This window comes from Alosa sapidissima, chromosome 15, assembly GCF_018492685.1.
Source record: "Alosa sapidissima isolate fAloSap1 chromosome 15, fAloSap1.pri, whole genome shotgun sequence".
Taxonomy (NCBI): Eukaryota; Metazoa; Chordata; class Actinopteri; order Clupeiformes; family Clupeidae; genus Alosa; species Alosa sapidissima.
Genome location: NC_055971.1, coordinates 27,708,596 through 27,731,613, shown reverse-complemented (window position 1 = coordinate 27,731,613; position 23,018 = coordinate 27,708,596). Strand labels below are relative to the sequence as shown.

The following is a 23,018-nucleotide window of genomic DNA, read 5'->3' as shown; positions in this document are numbered from 1 at the left end:
AGAGCGCTATCTTTTCCCGCCATCAGCTTATGGACCCGCTGCGCACATGACTTATGGAAAATTTTATATTGGGGATTGGATTTGATTGCAGTCACCTGGGGTGTTGTGTAGCGAGAGGACTTTTGCAGGGGCATTTGGGGCATTGGGGGTGGTGGTGGGGTGGGGGGCATGCGTCTGACACTCAGGTATCATATATTCACCTCGTTTGCTTCTCCTCCTCAACTTTTGTTGGATGCACAAGGTCTCATGCATTATTCAAGTAGTAAGAAAAGGTGTGAAAAGAAGAAACTTCTCTCTCTCTCTCTCTCTCTCTCTCTTTCCCTCCTCCACTATTCTCCTCCCTTATCCTCTCACTTTTCCCCCTTCTTTTTGGGGGATGGGTGTAAAATAGCAGCTTCCAGTTGCACAGAGGCAATTATGCAGGCGGAGGCTGTCAAATGAATACCCATCATTTTGGAAGCCATCAGGCCCATCATAGTGCCGCTAAATGCAGCTGGAGGAGGTTTTGCCGACGGCATCAACACCTGCAGCGGAGGCGGTAGGTGCCCCCCCCACCCCACCTCACCCACCCCACCTCACCACAAACTCTACCCGGTATCGGTCAAACATGGAGATACACACTGTACACATGAGCGGGTCAGGATTAGTGAGGTCTGTGGTGTGCTGTTGCATGGCCTTTGTTGTTGTCCTGGCCATGCACTCTCTCTAACCTCTCTCTGATCATACCCCCCCCCCCCCCTGCCCCAACCTCAACCCCCCCTCAGGTCTTTCAGTCGCATTTGTTTGTTTGCTTTTACACACTTGAGTGCAGCTCTGACGAACTAGTTTTTATGTTACACGCCAGTGCACAGGCACAACAAGAAAGCAGAGAAAGGAGAGAGAGCGAGAGCGAGAGAGAGAGAGAGAGAACATGGATGAGAGAGACTGCAGCATGACTATTACAAAGAGAAACAAATAAAGAGAAAAATAGAGTATATTAGGGAAACTAAGATGAGAATGAGTGTAGAGACTATAGAGAGAGAATAGAGACAGAGAGAGTGAGAAAGAGAGAGAGAAAGAGAGAGAGAGAGTTATGCTAAGTTAATGAAATTGTTCTGAATGTATCTGAATCCAGTATTGAGCTGAACCACATGTCGCTTGTGTCTGTGTGGGCGTACAGACAAAACCCATTCGGCGCGAGAGCGACTGACTCATCACAGTTCTATTTATTTACAAATAAATCATGAACATTTAGTGCGCAGGAATGCACAGACACACACAGTCACTTTACACAAACAGTAAGACTCGGATCACAAGGGCATTTCATTCCCTGCACCCTCTTTTGTTCCAGATCTCGTCTCTTTCTCTGCGTCTCTCAGTCCCATTACAGTATTTTTCTCCATGACTTTGTTTCACATAAGCTACATCGCGATGTCAGACGTGATATTTGTGGTCGCAAATAAAAAAAGTTCAGTGGATGGAAAACAATTCAGGCACAATTGGCTATGGGCAACTGCCTATATATATGTGCGATTGGTTCAAAATGACAGATGACCTTGTCGCCATGGCCGGCGTTGTGTAAGCGCACATGAGGAATGACTTGCCTTTGAATGCACACCGTCGCCTCTGGAGACAGGCGAGAGAGACTGTGCCTCAGTTAACCTCGACAAAGAAAGAGAGTGCTACAGAAATGACTGCATGCACGGCAGACACACCGAGAAATACCGTGACCACAGTGTTTGGGAGGTGAGGTTTGTGTGAGGCAAAGGGGAGAATTCTGTGCGCTGAATGTTCGTGAATGATCATGTAACCCAGTGGTTCCCACACTTTTAACAGGCATGTACCCCCTGAGACATTATGGTCTTCCGGAGTACCCCAACACCACCAATTGTTAACAAGTTTTTTTTTTAATTGTTTTATTAATATTTATTTTTATCAATTTTGTCGAGAATAGTGAATAGGATCATAAACATATGATACAAATCTCATCAATAGTCAACATATGATAGGCCTACAAATGTGCTGAATATAATGATTTTAAATAGATCTGCACCTAATCTCACACACAATCGTCTTGTTGAATGCAGTGATCTTATCTGCTAGGTGCTTGTCCATTGCGCATCGGGTGCTACCTGGGCCTAGGCTACAGATAAAAAAATAAATAAAAAAAACTCCTGTTTTTCACGTCAGTTCGCGCCCCACCTGGCATGTATCCGCGGCCCACAGTTTGAGAAACGCTGTTTTACCCTCTCTGTCTCCACTCTCGAATATTTTGTTAATGCGGAGAAAATACGTTTTTAATGTGCAGTGCAAATGCGGAAGTTAAGTTACCAACGTGGGATAGAGAAAACGTTTGAAAAGGCATATGACTTAGATATTTGTTTGCGTACCCCCTGAAATCAGTCCACGTACCCCTGGGGGTACACGTACCCCAGTTTGACAACTGTGGATGTAACCTAAAGTAAATTCCTAATTTCTGTTGTTGTATCGCGTCAAACTTTCTTTGGTGAACCAAAACGACTTTTTTTTACAAAGAGTTTTTTTTTACCAAAATCATTTTGATGGCACATAAACTGTTGATAGGGCGAATGACATTTCTGCCGTGTTTTTGCAGAGGCGCCCTGAGCGCCTTGAATAGAAAAAAGTTCAACTCGAAGCAGAAAAGGCGCTAGTCTGACTAGCTAGACCCACATCAAGATGTAGGGTCTGGGAACTCACCATTGGCAGTGCTCAATCCGAGGGGTGGGATAAACGGTTGTCTTTCAAATTCCCTCTGCACACAATAGGATAGCGCTACAACTCATTTTCCCCCCAGCGGAGCTATTTGGCTAGTTGATCAAACTTTTGCCACCTTAAAAAAAGCTTAACTCGAGTTGCGCTGTTCGCCAGCAGCAGCATCCATCTTCTTTGTTTTCAAGTAGCAGGGAATTCATGCGGAACCATCGCAACTCTGCCGTCATTATGTTAAGCCCGTCCACCGACTCTATACACAATGTGATTGGCCTGACTGAAGTTTGATGTTTCCAACTCGCAAGCCAACGGAGAGTTGCTAGACTACCCTGGCTGCAAATTACATTTGAAACATAGTACACCTCGTCGTGTTTTAGAAGCGGCAAATGGCATCCTGTCTGACCGTCAAATGAAAAGTAGTTCGCTGGTGCGCACATCCAAGGCAGGTGCTGGACAAAAAGTGCTAGGCTATCAAAAAAAAGCTAAAAAAAAACATTTGTCATTCATGCTTCACTCTAAGGGAGATTCAATTCATTCAATTATGTTTTGTATTTGGTGCCATAGCAGCCATTTAGCACCATTTTTGTGCAGCCGTGGCCTACTGGTTAGCGCTTCGGACTTGTAACCGGAGGGTTGTTGAACCCCGACTGGTAGGCCATGGCTGAAGTGTCCTTGAGCAAGGCACCTAACCCCTCACTGCTCCCCGAGCGCCGCTGTTGTTGCAGGCAGCTCACTGCGCCGGGATTAGTGTGTGCTTCACCTCATTGTGTGTGCAGTGTGTTTCACTAATTCACGGATTTGGATAAATGCAGACCAAATTTCCCTCACGGGATCAAAAGAGTATATATATATATATAGCATATGAATATGTCTCAAGGCATCTCAGAGGGCCCAACTTGAATGTGATTTTTGAGAGCAAGCACAACTGAAGGAAGAAAAAAATGCCTCAGTCACTTCAAAACCTTGAAAAGAAAACTTGAACAGATCCCTGTCTCATAAGGGGGCACATTTCTGCTTGGGGCCTGCTAAGAAGAGGGATCTGATGGGCACCAGGTAAGGTAGAAGGTGAGATGTGTCCGAGTCAGTGGAAGTCTACAGTATTTCTGCCAGACTTGGTTTCAGATCGGTGCTGATAATAACTTCCTGTTGCTCCCTGAAGAGCTGGCATTCTCTTCCTCTTGTGGCCCCATTGGGGAAGTTCTTGTGTCCTCAGAATACTTGTTTCAAGTCCGTTAATAAAAAATCACACACACACACACACACACCCTGCTCCTCCTAGGTCTTCTGTGCTAGCCAAGGTCTTATGTCGCTCAGTTGGGGCGAACTCGGCTTCACACAAGTTCTGTCCACCGCAAGGAGGGCAGGAAGAGCAGGAGAAAAAAGACGGGTCATCTGAACTGACTTTGGGCACAGAGACTTTGTTGCCTCAGGGTACAGAAAAACTTGGTGAATGAATAGCTATGCCTTTGTTAGCTGAAGTATGTTAGTGAGCTGCAGGTCAATTTCCAAAAATGTACAGTATGTCTACAACACCACTGAGAGAAGAAAACATATCTGAAACATTTTTTTTTTTTTTTTTTTTTTTGCCAAACTCTTAATTCAGCCCATTAAAATTCCCATTTAAATTATTATCTAAAAATAGATTACAAATACAAATAGGATGACAAAAAAAAGGAAATCACTGCATCTGAAATTTGCATTTGGCCTTTGATGAGTCTCAGGACCCCTGAAGGAGGGCATATGCCCTTCACAGATGCCCATCACTGCTTTAGCTGTATGGCTGTCACGTTCAGAGCCGGTGTTTTTGAAACATCTGTGACCCACGAGAGGCCACAGAAAGGCCATGCTCTCTGCTGAGGCCGCTCCTACTCAGCAGCATCTCCAGACAGCATTATCCTGGCCTTTTAAAATGCCAGTCAGGGAGAAACAACAACTGCTTTTTTTTCTCACATGGATTCATGATGACGAGGGCAGACAGACCTTCAGACAGTCTTTCTTTTCTTTTTTTTTTTTGTATTTCCGTATTCTCTCCATCTCATTTAATTCCCTTTTGAACCTCTTTCTTCTATCCCTCCATCTGGCTGGTGTGATTGCTGCCAGTTGAGCTTGCTCCCCTCTTATCGAGGTAGCTTCTGGGTATACTCAATCATTTGGAAAACTGGAGCTATTTCAAAGTTACCTGATTCTGTGCTCATGAAAAGAAATACATAGTCATTATCCTGTTGAAAGTTCTTTGGTATTCTGGCAATCCTACAAGAAAACACAAAGAGACTGAAATATATATTACCGTAAATAAGAAAATTATTTGACATAGGACATTATTGCTTTATTTGTGTCTTTACCACAACAAAATGTATTTGTTTGTTTATTTGTGTAATATTTGATTACATTTATTTTGATACTCATCTCCAGGATGCATGGCTGCTTATCTATGACAGATATTGGAAGCTGTCACACTCTCTGTGTAAATTTCCCCTTCACGTTTGAAAGGGAAGATGATGAGGGTAGGTTAGTCCCACCAGTGTCATGGCATGTGAAGAGTGTGTTCGACGCAGATGGAGTTGTTTGGGCACACATGTTTGAGTTTATTCAGACACGCGCAATGATCTAGGAGACAACAGGTGCTTCAGGCAAACAAAGTCAGCAGATGCTGTCACTGTAAACAGCTGTCACCAGAGCAAACACTAACGCCAAGTGACAGGGTGACACTGAGGTCTCCCACTCAAACTCATTCACTCACTGTGATTCCAGCTTATACATCCACACAGGACTTACTCTCAAACTCATTTGTTTGCTGTGAGCTTATACTTTTGCAAACTGATTCATTCACTTTGATACATAGAACTTACTCTGAAACTCTTTATCATCCATTACATATTTAACATATACGCTATGTTATATATTGTAGAAATCTTTCATTCTTTACTAGCCTGACGAGCCAGACCCACATTAAAATGTAGGGTCTGGGCACTTACCGTTCGCAGTGCTCAGTCCGAGGGGCGGGATAATCAGTTGTCTTTCAAATTCCCTCTGCACGCAATAGGACAGCGGCAGCGCTATGAGCCCCATGCGTTTCCCACCAGCGAAGCTAGTTGGCTAGTTCAAACGTTTGCCAACTTAATAAAAGCTTAACTCGTGTCACGCTGTTCGCCAACAGCAACATCCATCTTATTTGTTTTCAAGTAGCAGGGAATTCAAGCCAAACCATTGCAACTCTGCCATCAATCATTATGTTAAGCCCGCCTAACGACTCTATACATGATTTGATTGGCCTGATTGAGTTTCGATTTCTGGAGCTCACAAGTCAACGGAGAGTTGCTAGACTAGCCCTGGCAGCAAATGTAATTTGCTGCTGCTAGGGGCGCGTCTAGATTTCTAGGCTAATTCTTTACTGCAAGACCCTAGCCAATATATGTATTAATATAACTTTTTCAGAAATTATGTATTCTCGAAAACCCTAGCTTTTATGATTGTGTAAAACCTGAGGTATTCACTGGCCATGATACAAGCTCTTATGTTCTACACAATCTCAGAAACATATTCACTATGTTTGATCTCTTGACTATGATCGCAAAAGTCAATGTGCATTTGGAACAAACTCAGAGACTCATTCACCGGCTGTGATGGCGGCATATATATTTATTCAGTCATTATAAACTACACACCTCCGCTTCTAAATCTCTGAGTATCCCCAGAGATACTGTGTGGGCGACTGTTCCTTGGGAATGTTAAGACCGTGTTTTTGTTTTATTTGGCCTGTTTCTGGGCAGCGTTGTCGGCAGTTATCCTAGAGGCACTAGTGGCACCACGATTTCATCAGTGTAATATCCTATCTCAGCACGCAGAGCCCTGCAGTAATGTTCAGAGTTTCTGAGGCTTTCCAAGCAAACATTATGCGTTGTCTCTTTACCTCGCCTGGAGATGGGAGACAGCGCGGTGACAGCAGGCAGCATTACAGCTGAGCAGGGTTAAGCAATTCCCCCTTTTCCAAAATACATTAGCATCCTTAATGACAGATATTACAGGGAGACGTCAGTAAGCTAATACACAGGCAGACATGGACAAAACAAGGCAGGTTGAGGGAATTCAGGGCTGAAGATAAAGTATTTGGGCACAGCGGATCATAAATACATGAGACACCCCAGAATAAGGAAAAGAAGGCCATTCTCCTGCTTCTCTGCGAGTCTAAATTGCATTGCTAAGCAGCTTTGAAATATTTAAAGGAGGTAGGGTTGTGTGGTGTGTATTTATAGTGATAAAAAATCGATCGGACTTGCGCAATGGGCCCATTTGTTTCTCTCTATCTACGTGTGTGGGTGGGTATTTGTGTCTGTGTGTGTGTGTGTGTGTGTGCGTTTCTCTGTCTGACGGTGTGTTTATGTGTGTGCGTGTGCATGTGTGTGTTTGTGTGCGGGCCTGTGTGTGTTGTGTTTATGTGTGTGCGCGTGTATGTGTGTGTGTGTGTCCCTTGGATAAAGCTGATGTAATCAGGGACAGAAATATGAGTCTCTTTGCTCCTGTTTCTCCATTGGTGTGATGAACAATGTGTCACTTGTTTACAGATTCAGCAGATGTGCTTTTTTTGCACTGATTAGGCAGGATAGATGAGAAGTTAACACACCTTTGTTTGTGTGTGTATGTGAGTTTGTTTAGGTATGTGAGTTTGTTTAGGTGTGTGTGTGTGCGATCGTTTGTTTGTTTAGGTGTGTGTGTGTGTGTGTGTGCGCGATCATTTGTTTGTTTAGTGTGTGTAAGAGTGTGTGTGCATAGTTGAATATGTATGAGTGTGTTTTTTGCATATGCATGTTGTGAAACAATATGTGTGTTTAAGGCAGGAAACAGCACTCTGTCATTTTAACCTAACAAATCAGCATCACTCAGTGAAAATGGAAGAAACTTGGAATGTCGCTGAAGCTTCTCTCTATAATTCACTTTGTGCTCGGAATTCATTATCGGGCTAATTAACGAGCTAACATCTCTCACTCTGATTTGCATAAAAATGGAAGTCAACAGTTGGCCACTGCTTACATGGGGAAATGAAACAGTGGATTTGTCATTTTTCATCTCATAAGCCACACATCACTTGTCTGGTACATATTGAGAAACTGTTCACTTTCAGCATTTCAGTCTCTTCTGACCTCCACTTGACAGCTTATGCAGTCCAGGGGGGCATTCCTAGAAAAGCGTAGTTTGCTAACTTCCGTTGCAACCTTTGTAGTTAGAACCATGGTTCTTGGATTTGGTGTTTCTAGAGCGGATATTGAATTGAATTGAATTCTCAGACGCAAAATGTTTGGTGGTTGGAACTACTGGCCCTCAGCAGTCGCACTTGTGTCATTCCTTGGTAGTTCCGGTTAGTGATGTTGTCAGTGTCAAAGTCAGTGGCGGTTCTAGGATTTTTCTGAGACAGGGGCCATAAAGGGGCCACATCATACACTGAGGGGCCAAGAACCGGTCAACATCCATACACAGAAAATCCCTTGTTCAGTAAGGCAGAGGCACGTTGTCTATGTGATATGCAGGACTATACGCAGTATACCCAAAGTCCTTTTAGGCAAGTCCCTCCACTCGACGGCCATATTGCAACGCTTTTTGGGCACTCATCGGGCATCCTATTCGGCAGAAATGTGCGTGCGCAAGGCTTCACGACACCAATCTTGCTCCAGCGGCGAGTTCACAACACATGATTGGCATGATGCCTTCACAACACACCATATGATTGGCTCAATGTATTCACATCACACCACATGATTGGCTCAATGTATTCACATGTTGACGTTTTGCCGAGGAAGGGGTGGGATATGTGTAGACAACGGCCGTTACAAACTAGCCCCATGCATTTCTATGGAGGATTTTTTGAGTGCTGTGTCTCCTCATTAGAAAGTCTCTGGTATACCCACTTAAAAAGCATCACCATCTCAGTATACCCACTTGAAACAGACAAGGATAGGTATTAATATTTGGGGTTGATCACAGTATACCCACTACAGCTAACTAGACTACACCACAGCAGTAAGGTGCATACATTTCACCAGTCTTACCTTGTTCAAATACTTGAATGCTAAAAAACAAAAAAGCCAATACAATTCTTAACAATTTTCCCATTTATTTATAATGTGCATTGAAAACACAATATAAAACTAAAATATAATAGACACTTCAGTGGAAATACATTGATATTTTAAACAGAAATCATACATCATCATACACACATTTTTCGTTCAATTAAACAAGTTTTACTTTAACTGTTTCCCCTTTTGTTGATAAGAGAAACTACTTTCACTGCCAGTTTGCGTACATTAAAACAAACACACACACACACACACACACACACACACACACACAGCACGTGACCAACAACTACATCATATTTACACAATTTTTTCAACAACTTATTTGGAATGGTCTTTGAAGCCACCGTCTTGCTTCCAGTTAGAAAAGCCTGATTCTGATTTGAAGAGTGACTATGGGTCATTTGAAAGCGAAAATTACGGAAGGGGTAGCAAAACACTAAAGATGGAATATTCCTACCATTTGAAGTCTTTGTATCAGAAGTCATTGAGTGGCCTCTTCCTATTTCCGTGCTGCATCTTGCGGAATACCAGTTTAGGAGAGGTTGCACAGCATCTGCTCTAGAATGGGAAATGTCTGGAGAGAAGAACGTTTGAGTAACTTAATTAACTTTCATAACCCACTGTCAACATGGCGTTTCTAAAATGAATGACAAAATATGCTCACTGTAGTGGCAATAGGAAATAGCATCATACCATTAGGAGCAGCTATGCTTGGTGACTGGTGGTTCTGAAGACTGTGGGTTGAAGTCACCAGCTCCTGCGCCATACCAGTCTGTAGGTGAAACACAAATGCGTGTTTCACAAAATCCATGCTTGTATTCAGCATGTCGTCTGGCAACTGTAAAACCAGTTATTATTTTTTAAAATCATATAAAGCTTGAGTGAATAGAGTAGAACATTTAACCAATTTATCTCAATGAAACTCTCCTTGTCCTAACACTTTGAGACAGAATTCATGCGAAGCCCATGAATCAAATAAACTCAGAATAGTGGTTAATAACTTTGCAATGATAGCTCACATTAACTACAAAAACGTAGCGTTAGCTATTAGGCATGTATTCTCATGTTCATGTTAGCAGCTGCCAAATGTTTTCCTCAAGCAAAAAAAAAAATAACGTTACTTAGCCTACATTTTGTAAGGCGCACGTAATATTATTAATTTCGGACCCCAAACAAACAGGATGTCCATTTCTCTGCATTGCATATAACACCATTTCAAACACTTCATACATTACCTTTCCATACATAAAATCTATCAGCATGCTAACAAACAATCAAACCTCAACTCAAGTAACCAAACGTTAAGTTAATGTTAACAGTTCACTGACAAGTTTGACACTTATTGATGATTGATGGTACAGGGGCCAGTCAGGGGCCAATGAGATTTCAGATGGGACCCGGGCCCCTGTGGCCCCGACCCTAGAACCGCCCCTGGTCAAAGTCAAGTCAAGTCAAGTCAAGTCAAGTCAAGTTTATTTATATTACATATACAGAGGTCATTCAATGTGCTTTACATAAACAAAACCAAACAATAATAACAAATAAAAGCAAAGAAGGGCAATATAGTCAAAGAATAGTTCAAAAGGTAAAGATCATAATTAAAACACAAACACAAAACACAAAGGATAGGACAGGAGCCTAACCCAAAATTACAAAGTGGTTGTGTTTCTCGTGACTCACTGATTGTGCTATGCTGTTGTTGGCTTAATGTTCATTAAAAGATATCAAAGAGAAATAGGCCTAGGATACTGACAGCCCTGCTGGGATCATTTTTGCTATTTATGTTAATTCGAGTGTTGACTTAAGTGAGATTGCTCTTTTGCTTCTGACTACAGTATGTTCAGGTGAACTAGTACAACAATAGAAACAATAGTTTTTGACTGATGTCATGTTCCTTATGGTCTCTCGATGTAGAGTAGTTACATACATAAACATGTAGGGTCAAAACCTATTGTTGTGTCTCATAGGCCTAATTTTACTCATTACCATTGAGCCACCAGACAGACACTAGGTTTTTTGGTAACACTTTACTTGACAGTATCGACATTAAGCATGACATGACACTATCATGACACATGAACCCTAATCCTAACCCTAACCGGCGTTATGTCATAATTGTTTATGACTTGTTTATGACACGTTCATGACAGTGTCATGTCACTCGTATGTCGATACCAAAGATTCTAGAACAGAGCTCCGCTCTAGAATCTTTGGTCGATACTGTCAAGTCAAGTTTTTTTTATTCGTCTGGGTAGGGTAGGCTATACATTTTTTGACACTTAGATATTTCATAGGCACAAATAATTTCAAATATTGATCGGCTTAAGTAAACTGTGTTATTTGCTTATAATAGGTTGAGGTTTTCGCTGATGACCATAACAGTGCCAGCATTAATCACTTGTGGTTTAAATTAGAAAAATGTCGACACAGACAGGCTGTGACAGAGAATTTGAAGGGACTGGGGTATTATACGTTGCCACCATTTCCGCCAATGACATCTGTCACTGCATAATCAACGTTTTTGGAACTACGGTGTTTGAATGCCGCAAGTAGTGAATTGCGACACAGGTAGAATGCTTTCTAGAAGCAGGTGTTACAACGTAGTTGTTTAAGCGCAAGTTGCGTCGTACCATGGTGGTTAAGCAACATCTTTTATCACTAACGTGTTCATCAGCGAAGTGACCTTTGAATGATGTATCCCCGTCAACAGGACATGACTATGTGACTATGTGACTGAACACGTGAAAAAATAGTGTGCTCTGGCTTATATCCAGAAGTGAATTAAACTCCCCACAACTCTACTGGTGTTACACAAAACACCTTGAACAAGAGCTGCACACTGTTCAGCTCGTGTTGACATTGGTTGCTGTATGTATGTATGCATGTACCTGGAGAAGGCATGCAGTAATGAAATTATCACTGACACAGAGAACAAAAAAAACCCTGTCAAAATGAAAAACAGCAGGGAGTTCTGTTTTGTGCCCCTTAGGTTCAGAGAAGTAATTAAATCACTCTCTCTCTTTCTCTCTCTCTCTCCCTTTTCTTTCTCTCCCTCTCTCTTCTCTCCCCGCAGCGTGGTAACGAGCTTGAGTGGCGTGTGGTAGTTGATCATTTAGGTCAGGTGCCTGTGCAGGCCTGCGGCTGCTCTGCTTTGATCTAGTCCTGCAGAGGTGGTGGTGGAAGCCATTAACTGTGTTTGGCATCAGCCCAGGGCCCCGCGTGGCCCCCAGAGGGGTCGTGTAATAACCCCAGAGCCCAACTCTCCAGCTGTGCTCAGCCAGCAGCACTCAAGCCACCAACACAAGCACGACTTTGGCTCTCTCTCCCTCGTTATTGTTGTTGAGTTTGAGGTTTTTTTTCTGGCTTTCTACTATGATATTGACTGTTTTGATTAGGCTATGCTAGTTGAAAAGTGTTGTTTTGCTTGAGTATGTATGCGGTAGAAATGACTTTGGGATTTTGCTTTTCTTGTGAGTCGTCGAAGAGCCCAACATGAAAAAAAAACCACAGACTCTGCAGGTCATTATTTATGATGGTCATTTGTATGTGTGAGTGTGTGTGTGTGTGTGTGTGAGTGTGTGTTTACATATCTAAATGGGTTCTTTGTTATGGCAGCCCAAGAGTGATGAAACTATTTTTGATCACTGCACATATATTACAGCTGTGTGACAATGTGTGGGTGGAGGAGAGGGAGAGGCACGACACCTTCATTTAGCCTGCATTTACTTCCTCTTCTCGGTTTGCTGTTTTGCGACGGGTGTGGAATGTGAACTGCCTTTGGCCCCGGCACCAAGTCGTGTTTGGTTGCCGCTGCTTGATTAAATTATGGAAATCGCGGCAGCCGTCTCAGGCTTTAATCTGCACCATCCCTCGTATTTATGTAAATATCAGCGCGCTCGCAACAAGAGCCGCGTCCCGCTGTGCCCGCTTCACCCTTCACACCGTCAAGACACGCGGTAGAGCCGCTGGCTGCTGGCCCTGTCTGTCCATGAGCAGCCCCTGACGGCCCTCCGCCGAGAGGAGATTGATGTCTGAGCACCTGCAGATGGCCACTGCTGCATTGTTCGCTCAGCCGATAAAAAACACCAATTGGTCTGATGAGCTCTCCAGCTCCTGGTAAAAATGTTATTTGTGCTGTTAATTAAAATGGATGCGCAGCCCACACTGGGGGATAGGGGAGGAGTTGGGGTGGGGGGTGTCAAGGGCTCTTCAGCCAGAGGGCATTATGGTGTGACAGAATAAATGGTGTAAAAAATGCTCTCTCACTCCCCTCTCTCTTCCCCCCTCGCTCACATTGGGGGCTCTTGTTGTTGTCGTGTGACAGCTTGAAACGCAGTCCTTTCCTGCAACCAATACAAATCGATTCCTCCCAAGGACCTGCTATGAGATGACTTCGGTGTCACATTAACCTCTGACGATCTTGCAAATCTTCTCAAGTCCCAAGCCCCCATCACCTGCTCTGCCAGACACCTGAGGGCTCACAGACATCTGGTACCAGAGCAACGGACACCTGAGAGACAGAGAACTTTGCCATATGCAGCGTGACACAAAGCATTTTGAAGCATTTTTCTTTTTTTCAGATGTTTCAGATTTCTAAATGAAGGAAGGAGAAGAAGCAACATTCACTTTGCTTTTTATCCAGTCTACTTGCCATGAGTCTGACACTGAGTTCATTATGTTCATTACGTTACCCCACTGGGTCGGTTGTACAGCAATACGGAGGTAACATGTAGCTGTAATGCTTTTACATGATAGATAGATAGATAGATAGATACTTTATTGATCCCCGAGGGGAAATTCAGGATCACTGTTTAATCACATAATCACTGTTTAGTAACAAAGGCTACCTAAATTCAATTTTAACCAGGGATGTAGTGGTAAAATAAGAGGTGAGTAAACTATGAATTCAGTGATTCACGGTGAGGTTGACTGATCAGCTTTTTTTTTAAAAGCATTCAGAACATGTTTGCTTATGGTGGAGGTTATTATCCAATGTTTATAACAATACCAGTGGTATTAAATGGTTCCTAGAGTGTTGGTGAGTGTGATGTTTGAGTGTTAAAAGTTGCAATTGGTGAATAAACTCTTTTGAGAGGTGGATAAACTCTAATAAGAGGTGGATAAAATCTATTTCTGAAATTTCAGAGGTGGATAAACTGTGTTAACTTGTGCATGGTTTTTCATTTGACGCTAAATGGCCAGAGCTGCTAATCACCTCAGTCTTGTTGCTGACAGATGGCACATTTGGTGACCTACCAAGCGTGTCCCCTCACCAGGGTCACAACATTATGGCCCTACTCCAATGGCACACCGCCACGCAAAACAAAACAAAAACCATGTCACGTTTACTACAGTCAACATCGGGGTGAAATGTCATGAAAAGTCATGGAATATTCTATGATGACATCCTAGAATATCAAAAATAGTCATTGTGTTCCAATGAAAATCCTTGTTCTTTGAATGACCCTTGTATGCAGATCAAAATCACCAAATTAGCAAGCACACTCTGGTCCAAAATACAAGGTTAATTGAACAGACAAAATGTGCAGAGGGAGAAATAGACCATGTTTCCAAAAAAACACAAAGAAGATTGTGTAGCCCAAAGAGGGAACAGATATCCAGAGACGACGCATTTTTACTCAACAAAACAAGCGAGGCACTTAAATGGGGATCTAAAGGAGAAGTCAACAGAGATCCCATCCTACCCTCCTCCAATCTCACAGGACTGCAAACTTATTTCTATTAATTACAAGGGTGTATGCATATGTATGTATGCACACATACAGTATACCCAGAGATATACATAAATAGCCCCCGGACATACATTTATTGTCAGCCATGCATAATATTTCAAGCATTAACGCATTAAAATGCAATGAGCATAAATAATTACATGAATAAAGTGCACCCCCAGATGAGGGCCTTCTATGCCCTTGCTGTAATCCAGCATTGATCCAGCGCGCACAGATTCTGCTGCTTGTGTGGTAGCAAACTGTGACAGATTTAACCTTGAAGATGAAAATAACTGACTAGATGCAGAGTGCAATTTGTCTGAAGTGTGTGTGAGAATTACCGAACACTGAGTAGGCTGAGAGAGAGAGAGAAAGAGATGAAGAGAGAGAGAAAGAGAGAGAGAGAAATAGATAGAAGAGAGGAGAAAGGGATAAACATATCGAGACAGACAGACAAAAAAAGATAGATAGATAGATAGATAGATACTTTATTGATCCCCAAGGGGAAACTCAAGATACAGAGAGTTTTCAATCTTTCATATTTCTGTTTTTGCATTTTTACTGTTAAATCATTTCATAATGCACTTATCTGTTTTTAAATGTCTCACGTGTCTGTTATTTTATTTGCTCATTTGTAAAGGAGAGTGAGAGACAGAGAGGGGTAAGAAGAAGAAGTAGGAGGAGGAGGAGGAAGATGATGAGGAGGAGGAGGAGGAAGAGGAGGAGGAGGATAAGGAGGAGGGGAAGGAGACTTGTGAAGAGAGGGGACATTTTAAAAGAGAGAAGATCTACGTCTGGAGCTGTTACAGCATTTAAACCTCCCATTTAGTTCCACTTCCAGTTAATTATGAATGTCTGTTTTAATGAAGACTTGCATTAATCTTTATTTGAAGTCTAAAACACTTGCACTTTATCTTATGCCATTTCAAAGTCACCTTTCAATTATGCTGAATCATGAACTATAATACCATGGTATGGGTCCAATAACAGTGACATTTATTCATTTTGGCCACTGGAAAGAATTCATATGTTCACACATTAAATACTATATGTCCATATATGTATGTACTGTATGTATGTATGTATAGTATATATATATATATATATATATATGGACATACTGTATACAACATGTGTGGTGTGTGTGTGTGTGTGTGTGTGTGTCTGTGGGCGTTGATGGTGGACGTTGTATCTAAAAGTATAAATACAAAGCGGAATACAAAGGCTTTTGTTAAGTTCAGAGCAAAACAGTAGTCTCTACAGCGCGCCGAGGACAGAGCTCAACATTGTGCTCAACCAAGATGTGCAAGTTAGCTGAGCGTGCCGCACCTGCCCTGCACCTGTGTCTTACTTGACACCGTGTTGAGGATACAGCGACAAGCTTATGTGTCGCGGCTCATGACAGTGTTAAAAATGGGATTCAGAGTGCAGTGGAGCTGTTGTGTTTTTTATCTGAAGACCCTGTAAGATTGCACCTTTACAGCCCGATGGTGTTTTAAGGCCCCAACGTCGTCTTCCAGGCAGCGCTGCATGGAAGGCTCTAGGGTTAGGCAAGGGTTTAGGGTTAGGTGCCTTGAAGTTGACGGTCGCAGCGCTACCTTGAAGTCGACGGTGGGGGCTCAAAACACCATCGAGCACCTTTCCATTGAGTATTTGAAATGGCTCTCTGAAATGGATCACTGTTCTCCTGCTGCTGTTGTTGGAGTCACTTTTCTCTTCATTTACTAAGTTCTCACTCTCCGGTTTATTATTCCAGCTTTCCCCATGTCCATCCTCTCTTGGCCCTCATCTGTCATCGCTATGAGAGCTTGGCTGACCAGGATCAATTCACTCGTGTGCATCCCACCCCATGGAGTCTCACCCCCCCTCTCCATGTTCTGTGATGAAACCGTGCAGCTGGGGTAGACACTGGCTCTGAACGGGAGCAGAATCGGCGTGCACCTCTGGCCTACATGTTGGGTTTGAGGCTGACCGGGGGAAGGGAGGAATAGATTCACTTTGAGGCTGACCGGGAGGAATAGATTCACTTCGAGGCTGACCGGGGGAAGGGAGGAATAGATTCACTTTGAGGCTGACCGGGGGAAGGGAGGAATAGAGCGAATGGTGAAAGGACGACTCTGCGCCGTGTACGACCCTGACATGGCGCAGGTGCGGCGCATTCCACACCGCAACTAGGGGCCAAATCCATGCCGTGGATGATGCTGTGTGTGGAACTCTCAGGCAGGTGTTTTCTTCTCTCTGTCTCTCTCTCTCTCTCTCTCTCTCTCTCTCTCCTTCCTCTGAGGGAGCGTTCCCAGCACAGTCTGGCTTTCTGGTCCGCTGCTCCCCAGACGCTAAGCTTACCTGTCTGTCTGGAAGGTTTCAAGTGATCTCAGATGAAGTCTGGGAGCACTAAAGAAAAAAGGGGAAAACACTTCAGAGTGCACCCCCACCCCTGCTCTGCAGACACAGACACACACACACTAAAACTCACACACATGCACATACACACTGAAAAACACACACACACTGAAACATACACAGACACACATGTGCAGTCACGGCACACAAAGTCTGGATAAAGTGTATATGAACACTACTGAGTCATTCACTTACATGTATTGAGTGAAAAATAATATATTGTGCCTTTTTGTGGGTGTGAGAGGAAGGGTTTATGTAAATTATTATTGTCACATAATCATCTGTATCTGGTCCATTAATCACAGTGCTAGCGATCCCTCCTGCCTTCACAGCATAGGGTGTTATGCTTCACGTTGTTAGGCCGGTGTTATACTCACGGTGTTCTTCACAGTGTTAGGATGGTGTTATACTTCACAGTGTTCTTCACAGTGTTAGGCCGGGGTTATCCTCTACGGTGTTAGGCCGGTGTTATCTTTCACAGTGTTAGGCCGGGGTTATCCTTCACGGTGTTAGGCCGGTGTTATCCTTCACGGTGTTAGGCCGGTGTTAAACTTCACAGTGTATGTGATGCTTCACATGTCTGAGAGTATGCTAGGGTTCATTAGGATCAGAGTGACATACATTTCTTCATCAGAGGGTGCAAAGTATAATCAAAGCCAAAGCATTTGATGCCAGCCATGCCGTGAAATGTTCAGATGATTTTACCCCTTTGCCTAGGCTTTATTAATCAAATGAAGCTTTGTTCTGAATTATGTTGTTATTATTGTATGATGAAACAAGAAGTGTCAAGAAGTGTCTACTAAATGTAATGTAAAAGAAACAGCATGATCATAAGGTTTTCTTATACATAACAGATCCAAAAGTGTCATGAACGCTATGAACACTAAAAACAAGTCATAAACGTTTATGACATAAACACTTCTTTCACTCACTTCTGTCAAGTGTCATTTGGTTCTTGTCATGACAAGTTAGTGTTAGGGTTAGTGTTAGGGTTATAACAGTGTCATGTCACTCTTATGTAGAAACCTAAAGTAAAGTGTTACCAGAATTTCTTATAAATGTATAACAGATCCAGAAGTAGAATTGATACCCCTTTATTTTGGTCTAGCATTATTGAAGCACCTTTGTTGTCTCTTGAGTAATAGACCAGAGTCATCATAATTTTCATGTACAGTAATTAACATAAATGATCAAGTCAAGTCAAGTCAGTTTTATTTAGTATAGCGCATTTAACATGCACAAAGTGCAACCCAAAGCGCTCCACATACAACACATTGACAAAAAACAAAAGACAATAAGACAAAAAATGCCAGACGGAGTGGCGTAGTCGCCAGAGTTGACACCAGATGACAAAAAGATTTAAAAAATAACAAACACAAAGGATGCCGGACGGAGCGGCGTAGTCGCCAGCGTTCCCGTGACACTAAGACATACAAGACAGACAACACAGAAAATTGAAAATAAATAAATAAAATAATAATAATTACGTTAAAATTAGTCCAATTTCCAACCGGCTGAAAAAGTGACTTTTATTTACAGTTCTAATCCGTAAAACAGGACGGCTCCAGAGTGAGTGAATCACAGGAAGTGGCAGGTTGTTTAGTCTGATCATGTTATTTTCACCTTCTGCTGGCCCTTCTCAAGTTCAAAGGCACCACGAAGGCTTTGTAGTGCGGGCATATCGAAAAACAAAAAGTGCCGTCGCTGGTGGGCAAAACAAATCAAGATGCAACTTTGATGCACACAGATGCACAGATGCACACATGCCCACTCGGTATGTGAAGTTTGACTTTTGGCTGAAAATAAAACAGAGATAAACAAACAAACAGGAACAAACACTGAAATATTCCTGTAATGACTTTAATGTGTGGGGGAAGGCATATGGAAATTCTTAGATAAAAATGGAGGTCTTCTCTTGGGAATATAACCTCCATAACCACATTCCTGCAGCATGCCGATTCTCATACTAATCACAGGTGTGATAGGGGCTTTTCATCTCTCTCTCTGTGAGTGTGTGTATGTGTGTGTGTGTGTGTGCATGTGTGGCATGACCATATTTATGTTGCCATGGCATTTTATTTTCAACCGAGCTGGGTTTTATTTGAGGAGTAATGACACATCGTTCATTTCAAATTGACCTGCCACCTTTTTGTTTGTTTATTTATTTACTTGTGATGCCAGCGTGAGTTTGTGAGAAAAAGCAACCGTGATCAGGCGTTGTCCATTCAGTAGGGAGGTGGCAACCGTGATCAGGCGTTGCCCACTCAGTAGGGAGGGTGGCAACCGTGATCAGGCGTTGCCCACTCAGTAGGAAGGGTGGCAAGTGGAATGAATTACAACATAATGTTGAGTCATAATGACACAACCCCTCTTTCACACACACACAGGCACACATAAACACCCGCATGCACTCACACACACACTCACAGACACACACACACACAAAAACCTGCATACAAACACCCACACGCTCTCTCTCACACATACACACACCCACAAGTACATACACTCACAGACACACACACACACTTCACTGACTTAATCCTGCATGGAATCCTGCCGCCTCTCCTGGAACACAGGACCTCCTGCGGTTCATTTTTTATTTAACACATTTGCCGCTGTGCACAGGGAATGTGAGGAGCTCGTCTGAACAGGTCTTCCGAATTCTGCTGAGGTCTACTTTCCCCTTTCACTGACCCCGAAGCTCACACTGGCCTCCTAAAGCTCCACGGACTTACACACACACACACCTCTCAGTCTTATCATAGCTCACACCTGTGTCAATCTCTCTCCTTTCTCAACATCAAGGCAGACGGACGAATCCTCAGAGAATGACTGTGAGAGAGATGTGAGAGACTGAATACAATATTACAGGTGTAAACATTTGACTTCAAAGTCAGTGTCGTAGCATATTGTTTGTAACAAAGCTGGCAAAATCAGAGAATAACCTTGCTGAAGTGCAGGCACTTCATATTAGGGAGCTGGTGACTTGATGCGCTAGCAAACCGCAATTACACCTACTTATCTGTTGCTCTGTGAGGAGAAGACCACCATTACAAAACTGTAATTGTTGTCTGAAATGTGAGGGTGAGAAAGTGAGCACTTTGAATAGGAGAGTCAAGTTAATGAATAGCTCAAATTGATTTAAAACTGCAGCAACTTGCAAAGGCCAAGTATTGCACAGTGAACGAACACACACACACACACAATTACTCACACACATGTCTCCTGTCTTTACACCAGGGTCAATGGCTCCCTCCTGGTTCCTCCCTGACCCTCCCTTTTCTGGGCACGAATGCCTGTCATGCCCTTCCTGCCCACTCTACCCAGCTATTGCTTTTTCCTCTGGTTTCTACTCCCTCCGTTTAACCTCAGTCTTCTGCCTTCACTTCCCATCTCCCCTCTCCCCTTTCATTCTTTTTTTACTTGTTCTTTTCTTTCCCAGGTTCCCTTGTTTTTTATCACTCTTTGCAGCTATCCACAAACTTTGGACGGCCCAGCGCTAACACAGACAAATGGCCGGTGCCACGCCAACGGGAGCAATCTGCTCGCCAGTCTGTCGGAGGGGCAAGAAGACAAATGCATTCCCCTCACGGGGGGGGGGGCAGTGCAGCAGAAGTTTGAGAGAGATAGGTGCTGGTGGTGCTCACCTCTGTGAACACAAAGGATGGTATGGTTTTGTCAGGGGCCTTTGGGCAAGTAGTCAGTACAGAATGTGTTTTTTCTTTGCTTGAGCTACTTCAGTTGCTGTGGGCCAACATCCATCTGTCTGTCTGTCTGTCTGTCAGTCTATCTATCAATCTACCATTCCATCCTTCCCTCCATTCGTCCTTCATATTACATGTTCAGGCCAGGGTTGTGCACAATTCAATTCATTGCAATTCTGCTTCCTGTTTGCTACCTCTATTGAAATTCAAGAATTTAATTGGAATTTAAGAGCCAGTTTCAATTAAATTCTGGAATTTTGCACAAGCCTGGTTCAGGCACACACACACACAGACCTGTATTGACATATTTAGTTTGTGTGTAGCGATGGTAGGCCCAGAGTATTTAAGAGAGGTTAGAGGTCACTCAAACAGAGTAATCATTCACTAATTATAACCCTTGTCAGGTCACAAGTGTCCCTTCCCTTGAAAGTCTCCACACCCCCGAAACGACCCTGCCTGCTGTCTTGTTTGTCGAGTCGTTTTCCGAAGGCTTCCCTGACGTCTCCGGGGTAACCTGGCCTCCCTGGTGGCAGTGGGCACCTGGCACCTGCCTTCTGGTGTCCGTGTCCATCCACACCTGCGTGTGTGTGTGTGTGTGTGTGTGTGTGTGTGTATGTATGCCTCCGGGGAAGCTTTAAAGGTTGCCAGGGGGCTGTCACATCAATATGAGACAACACTGATGATACCCACAGGACACAGCATGGAGCAGATGCTCCCCAAACACTGCCCCCCTACCACACACACACACACTCCTTAGACCTGACCCCCCCCCCCCCCACACACACACACACACACACAGTCACACACACAGACAGCCCCTACCCCCACACTCAATGCACTCTATCTCTCCAACACACACACACGCACACACACACGCATACACTCTTTCACACACTTTCGTGCAGGAGAGACCTGTGCTAAGTTAGAGGGAAGGTTGTAAATGAGGAGTAAGTTGTGGTAGTGAGATGAGCAATCAGACGAGCAGTTGTGTTGCTGTCTTTGGTGTGGGCACCCAGATAGCAATGTCCTTTGGGCCGGATCCGCATAAAAGCCTTTAGATCCGCCTGTAGCGGACATACGGTATCTGACTGTGGGCCAGATCTGCTCCTGATAGAGGTTTCAGCTCTGCTAGTAATGCTGTTTTATCACCGGTTAACAGATTTGTCCCAGGTCCGATTTCCGCAACTCAACTGGAAGTCAGGAAATGCGTTTAAAATACAAAACACTGATTTGGCCCAAACCTGTGATACAGATATGAGCCGAAGGACCATTTTTTCACAGCAGATCCAGGTGGTAATGATATTAATTAAGGTGCTGATTCTGCTAAATTGACTGTCCTTTCCCTACTTCATTGTCAACTGGCTGCTAAAGAAAAAAAAAGGTATTTTGGAATGGCACAAATTTAGAAACCATGGGGGTGCACTATGTTCCCATGGCCACTTCATTTCTACAGTAAGGCCGGAAAAGAAGATATAGTTGTCTCAATATTGATCATATGCTCGTTTCATTATTTTTATTATTACCTAGCAGTGGTAAAATTAGTGTTGTTTGTGTCAGATCAAACAGTGCTATGAGACAACCCCATATTCGTGCCACGCATGCAGAAGTCCAAGCAGTAACGTTAATCAAGGATCTTTGGTTTGCTCACATTTTTTGACATGATTTGCCAGCCTGGGGTTGGACTAGGACACAGCCCAACTTTTCAAGGTAGGCTATCTGCTTTTTATCTCTGTTGGTTTATTCAGAGACAACAACAAGCAGCCGAGCGATTGATAACTTTAGGCTACTGTAAGTTTATACTATTATTTTCCAGCAATATAGGCTACTAGCTTAGCTTGAGCAAAACAGCCATCACAATAACTAGCCTATTTTGAAAAAAAAACAAAAAAAACAGTGATAACGCTAACAGGATCACTGATGATAAAAAAACAAGTGTAATTGTGACTTAGCCTATTTTCAAAAAGGAATAAATGGCTAACTGTTAATGTTTATTTTGTGTTGTTTCAGATTGACCATGGAGATGACTGAGACAGCCTGAATATTGATGGGAACACGATGGAATTAACACGACTTAAACTTTGTCTGGGATTGCACTTCTACAGCCAGGTTGTTGAATAAAAAAAATAATAAGACACTTATGTGTAAAGTTGTGTTTGTAGCCTAGCTTATGTTTATTAGTTGAGCTGTTGGGAAAACGTTACGAACTTTAGCCTGGGTGAACCTATAACGAACCTGTTAGCAAATGTGTAGCAAACGGATTTTTCAGGATAATTAATTACCAATCACATTTCACATGTCAAATAAAGCCAGCTGATATCTGATAAACGGGTCCGTACCACACACAATAAGCGGACCCGTATTGCATATGATAAGCAGATCTGGAACACGTCAGTAAC

At 43.1% G+C, this 23,018-nt stretch overlaps 1 long non-coding RNA gene across 1 annotated transcript; it reads left to right on the top strand.

Annotated features, from left to right (window-relative positions):
* Nucleotides 1-22,273: 22,273 nt before the first annotated feature.
* On the top strand, nt 22,274-22,737 carry LOC121683204. Its single transcript, XR_006022699.1, has 2 exons — nt 22,274-22,329; nt 22,630-22,737. It is a non-coding gene; the product is annotated as an uncharacterized LOC121683204 (long non-coding RNA).
* Nucleotides 22,738-23,018: the final 281 nt, after the last annotated feature.